The following is a 6,759-nucleotide window of genomic DNA, read 5'->3' on the forward strand; positions in this document are numbered from 1 at the left end:
AGGGTAGGATAAACATATTGATTATAATTAGTTAAAGAACAAATGGTTACATCAACGTCAATGGATAAAAGGTGGTTCCCGAATGTAGCTTGATCGATATTTTCAAATGGCATGGCATATCAAACAAGAATAGAAGAGGGATGTTTCTAGTACCAGTGTATTTGATAATGATTTATCATAATAACAAACAATGTAACTGATCTGATATATTGTATGCTTGCTATAGACATGTTAATATATCTCTGACCTGTGGTCAGCTCCAGTCAAATCTGATGATTTACTTCATTTAGCTACTACTATATAATGAGAAATAATCAATAAACCTTGATTGTAGTTGATAATCAACAAGGAGAATTGAAAAGGGAAGGTCTAGTAAACTTTACTGAAATAGGATATATACATGAAGTCCGAATGAAATGTAATAACATGAAAGTCAATTTGACTAACCAGTTTCAACAATCTCGTCAGAATTCTACTGACCATTCTACTAACCTATAAGGTTATATCAAACAGGATAAAAGATAACCTCTAGGTTGGGCAGTAGCATCTTCAAAAAGAGACATTGATAAAATAGAAATAATAATTTCAAGTCGTAGGCTGAATAGAAATTTGATTGCCGATAAAGTGCAAGTACTGTGATTTGAATCGATGACAAACACAAAAATAACTAAATGAAGACCCATTTTAATTTTCGAGTTGATTCAGCTAAAATTGAAGGTATCGTCTTCTGATGAAATGAAGCTTATTGTTATTTAATACTATAGAACTTTTGAGTAAGGCTGATTGGAAGGTGGAGCGAACCCAGACTTCAAAGAGGATTATTTGACGGCGGAAGAAACTTGTCATCAATGTCAGACTTATATCAATAGAAAGATGATCGTATCAAACTAAATACCTCCTCTATGTTTCTATGACAGTTACTAGACTGTCTAATTGTTCAATTAGCAATATAGTTGACAATTCTGTCCTTAACATCAAACAATTCCAGATTCAACTCAATCGTGTTTGTCTGTGCTTTTACCTAATTATTTTAGTATTACACAAGCTTTGAATATGGATTCATTTGATTAAGTAGTGGTTCCACATAACCAATGTTGGAGTGTCATTGAAGACCGATATATGCTAGAGAGTCAATACAAGAATATTTCAACAAGTAGAAAATGCGGGGGATCGTGACGTATGTGTTGCCAGCAAGGCAATAATAGTTCCAATTTGATCTGTATTGACCTAAATATAGCTCGCTAAATCAATCAACGTTTTTCTACCTCTCAATCTTAATTTATCATATTTTTAGCATTGTGATGAGTTAAATCTGATACTTTTACCAGATTCAAAGCCAATATCTCTATTAGAATACTATATTATATTAGAACTAGCTTTCCATGCCATCTAGTTATGATAATAATGTAACGTGCTAACGACTGACCCACGGGAATACCTTGGCTAGTGACGCAAAGTCCCTATATTAGATAAAATATAATTAAAAGAACGAGAAAACCCAACGAATTAATACAATACGTCAATTTTATGACTAGATACACTTTAGGACTTGAAAATTCCGGATAAATTTGACAAGCACTGAATGATAAATTTTAGAATAGAAAAGCAAATCGATATAAAGTAAATCGTTCAACCATCAAAAATTATATTTGGTTTGTTTTGTATAGATCATAATGACAAAACGCCTTCAGGAATCCTTACCCAGACCGTAATCTGTTAGTTCCATGACAACTTCTTGTTTAAAATACTTCTCTTAAGATTGACTTTTTTCTTTTCCTTCCATTCTTGTCACTAAAAGGAAAGCCTCTTAAAAAGTTCTACACATGGATTGACAATATATAGAGATTCATTTAACAGAAACTTGAAGGATGAAGACGTGACGTAATGGTTTCTCGTCTTTTATTCTGTAGGAAGAATCAAAGATTTTTAATCACGTAGTATGACGGTAGTTTCTTGTAAGGTTCAATTGCACCGTTTACTAACTGGTTATTTTTCACATATTCATCATGTAGCCAATACATTCAACATGGTATTTATAATGGAAACCTGTATTTAAATACTATATAGTCAGTTCATAAAATCTATAGTACCATCCTTCAGTAAATACCATTTAGAAGTTTAGCCTTTTTTCTCGCTGCTTCCTTCATGTAACATGTTTTGAGAGAGGAAATTAATTTGAAGAATCAAGTAATCTTCTATGATTATCGAAGATTATGAAATTCCGTTTGATTCCAAGTCAACCGGAATTTAAATGACAATCAATAAATTTCTAGTTAGAAACGTGCAGGTCATAATCCTGTATTGTCTTCCTCTGAATATTATTATTAAAACATGCACACATATTTTAAAACGTGGGATAAGAGGTAAAATTTGTGTCAAGGTGCTCAAAACATAAATCAAATTTCTGATAGCTATTTTTTTAAAACAGTTCAGAGAAATAAACTAATGATCCGAACCGCAATACAAAACCTACGAAATCTAAATACAACATGTTTACGAAACATTGGTTGCAGCTAATGAACTTGTCACATGCTGAATTATATCAACCATAATTGAATAAGTATTTCACAATGAAAAGTGATATCAGGTGTATGGAAAAGCAAGAATATACTCTGCCTTGCGTCACGTCGCCATTGCTGCTCAATATACACAGCAAACTCATTCGATAACTTCGGGGCTTTAAAAGATTACACGTCTATTCTCTAAATGTTGTAGATATATCTTAATTTAAATATTAAACATAAAAGAAGTAATAAGACAGCCATGGAGAAATAAGCTTTTAAATGCAGCAAAAATTTAACGTCTTGGGAGGTCATGAAATGAAATTTGGCACTTGCGTGTCTTTCAATGAACCTTTCTTCAATTTTATAATTTTTCAACCCAAATTCCCCCTACCAGTAATGCAGGTTGGAGAGGATGGCATTGAAAAAACGTCTAGATGTATGGGATAATAAACCGAGGCCCATGTGCTATGCACTTTTAGGATCCCTCGAAAGAGAGAGCAGGCTAATGCCGCCATCCTGGCAAAGCTCATTCACACTGCTGGCGTTGCCTGTCTTTATTAGTTTAATAAACTCGTTGTTTTTATATTTGAAGTTGTATTGAATTAGAGAAAACGTCTAGGTTAGAAAAATGCTGAACATTTTTAATACAAGAAAGACGTTAATGATATATGTGTCTTGAAAATTCTATTCTCAGATGGCTGTACAACCTGTAGTTTGAAATGTCGCATCTTGTGATATCTCCATCATTAGTTTGTCCCATTGAAATTTACAGTAGACAGAAACTGATTGAGAATACTGACTTGATTAATAAGACATCAATAATGTTTAATGCCAAACATTCTTAGACAAAAACAGACTGTGTTCATATCTAACCACTGGAAAGAATAACGTAAACAATGATTATAGTAACAGTCTCCGAGCACTATTCTGTCAGTACACTTAAAATCGAGAAATACAAAAAAGAAATATGCCATTACGAGTTAGATCTCTGCAAACTAACAATAATCGCTATGTGTAGCCTATTATGTGAAAGATATGCCAAGTTGTAGAGTACAAGTGGGTGTTCTAGAATAATTATTTCCTAAGAGACTTTCTCATCCATAAACTCAATGAGAATCCAGTGCTGATTCAGTATCTCTCTGTAAAATAAAAAATACAACAATCAACTTATCAATATATTAAACTAAAAAAGTGTTGTATGCCAATTCTGTGCAAGGTTAATAGGTCAGTCAGCCTAGCATCGACTGTTCGTGGGTGATATGCTATAATTTCTAGCTATTTCTATAAGTAGTCTCTAGAGTATTGTAATACTAAAAACCTACACATATTATTACTATGATTTATGATGTGAATTAATTATAGAGTCGACATTAATACATAATAAATACAGCTACTATCAAATTATAGAAAAAAACCAGAATTGATTGCTATTTAATAATGCCCCGGTCGTTCAATGTTCTCCAACATTTTAGTTTTGCCTTTGTAGGCGACATTGCATTTTTAATAAAACGTGATTTTAATAGGACCGAATTATAGACTAAGAAAAATATACTCCTGATTGTTTCCTATTTATACGATTATTTAGATTTCAAAGGAGACATCAAGAGATCAATACTTTTTAAAATTCATATAAAAAACTTCTTGACTTGTTCGCTAAAACATGACACTAGCGAAAATATGTCTAACTCTCAAAGGTTTTGGTATCAAATCTCAACCTACACCATCAGCGCAATCCGGTTGTGAATAATTTTGGACACACATGGATTCAAATTTCGATGGTGAGCTGTGAACACTATTACTGATTAGTTCAGCTAAAAAAAAGAACCCTGATTCTGAGTCTAAATTGAATGATCAAACGAATGGAGAACCTGTCACTTAAAGATAGTGTTGGTACGAAACGCCATGAAGAGACAATTAATGAGGGGTTTTGTCGATAGGTCCTTCTGGTTACATCTTTTGGTTTACAAGCTATTAGATATGGACGACAAAATATTGATAAGCGTTCTCTCCATCTATTATTTCTATCTTCTTCTTCAATTAACAAGTAATGAATAATTAGTGTTAATAGGATAATTATTTATGATGGTATATTATCAATTATTCATCTATAACGAGAATATTATTCAGTAAAATACACTTCTATCATCAATGTATTAGTCTTCTGCATTTAATGAAATTACAAAGATATGTTATTCCTCATCAGCAAAACTTAACGTATCCTCGATATAAAGTGTTCAGTTGAAATTTCTTTCTGGGCATTCTCTGCGTGTAAGCTGTCGACAGAAATAGTGCTGAAATACGAAAATGAGTTTGTCTTGCATACATATTATTAATGGCGATCTAATCAAATTTTGCATAACTCGATCATAACTGCAGCACACGAGAATATTAATATTGGTCTGAACACTTACATTTTCCATGGTATTTTTGTTTAAGTTCTCAAGAGCCACACTTAATTCAGCTGAATTGAGCTCCATCAGCTGGTAAAGCAAATATTTAGCAAAATATTAAAATATTTAAAGAACAGATCCAATAAAGTATTTCTGCGTTCTTGAGTCCTTAAGTTTAAAACTTAAATACTTTCAGATTGTCATTAGGTTTTATATTATAATACATGAAAGCATGAAAAGTGAATTAAAGATAAATAGAATGACCCCATTATATCATTTGAGAATGATGTATCTGATTGTTTGATATATTGATATATTAAACAGAAGTTTCTGAAAGCTCACCTACACAAACGGATGTGAGAGGCCGTGTAATGTGTCATAACATTTTAATTTTCATATTTTTTTCTACGTGAAAATAGCCAAAACGTAGGATGACATTTTTAATACACAAAGAAGAGTTCTATTACATTGACAGCATATGAAAAATATTACATGTTACACAATTCATATTGTCATATGACAGTTTATTAAATCATATTCCCTTATTCGTAAAGATATTCAAAATGGTGTATAGCGGGTTTTGTTATACCCTGTATTGTTTATAACGGGGATTGAGACGGAAGGGTTGGTCTGAACACGTAAAAGCGTTGTGTCAGCTTTCTGGTGAACTGCTTATTGAGTATGTTTTCGATAGGTAAAGCTAAAAAATTACATGATATACGAAACCCAGAAACTGATATAGTGCGTTCAGACGTCTAAAGTTAAAGCAAATTGACTATCAATCGTTCTTCGAGCCCGGTTTACTGTTTTTGGTGGGGTTTCAGACGGTCATTAATTGAGCTTCGACATTACCTCGGGAAGTTCAAAGGTCATAATACCATTACGCATGCGCATTATGGCAAATGTAATAATGCCTGGAACTTGTTTAGACGAATGCACACGCGCAAACATGATATCAGGCTTAATCTTAGCCAGTAGCATTCAGATGGCAAAACTAAGCTGACTTAACTATTTAAGCCACCTCCGATGTAGGTGCAAGATAACAGATAATCTAACCAAACCAACGACTACCTTTCGACTACCAATCAACAAGAAATACCATGATCAGAACGAGTTTGGAAGAATGAAGGAGACCGAGTAACTCACGCCACACCATCCAGGGCCGAGTTTCAACGCCATGTCATTCGACCCGACCAGATCTAACGAAGAATCAACAACCAAACCAACAACACCGAATCATCCAATTTGATCCAATCCAACTACCAACTACTACGACTACCAACAACTACCTAGTTTGCGATATCAGCATCCGCTGGAAGCGAACGTTAACTTGTCATCTACCTACCTACCTATGTGCAAGTTAGGGTAAGTTTAACCGATCGCGTTCAGACGACTAAAAAACGGTCTCGAAGAATGGTTGATAGTTAAGCTGCCTTAACTTTGGTCGTCTGAAAGGTCTATTAATTTTGACGTCTTACATAATATACCGTCATCATATTCCATACCATAATAAGTATGCATATGTAGCTAGTATTCAGTTCACGAAATTAAATTCGAGTCGAGGATTTGACCCATACTCACAGGTTGAACGAACTATAACTCAATCCATGGCATTTCCTTTCTCCATTTATAGTGGCATAGAAAGAAAATCTGTGTTTTCCAAGTCAATTCCTTGCTATTTACTTGTATTACGTGAACTATTTGACTTTAATTTAAATTCCTTTATTCAATAAACGTGGTGGTTGAAATTTAATTTGGGACAATTGTGATATTAGATTAACCATTGACCTATCTTTGTTGTTAATCATTGGGAATAATTTGAGCAATTGCTTCAACTTCACAATCACTTATACTGAAGTGAAGTA

Source organism: Lottia gigantea (genome assembly GCF_000327385.1).
Source record: "Lottia gigantea unplaced genomic scaffold LOTGIsca_8, whole genome shotgun sequence".
NCBI classification, from domain to species: Eukaryota; Metazoa; Mollusca; class Gastropoda; family Lottiidae; genus Lottia; species Lottia gigantea.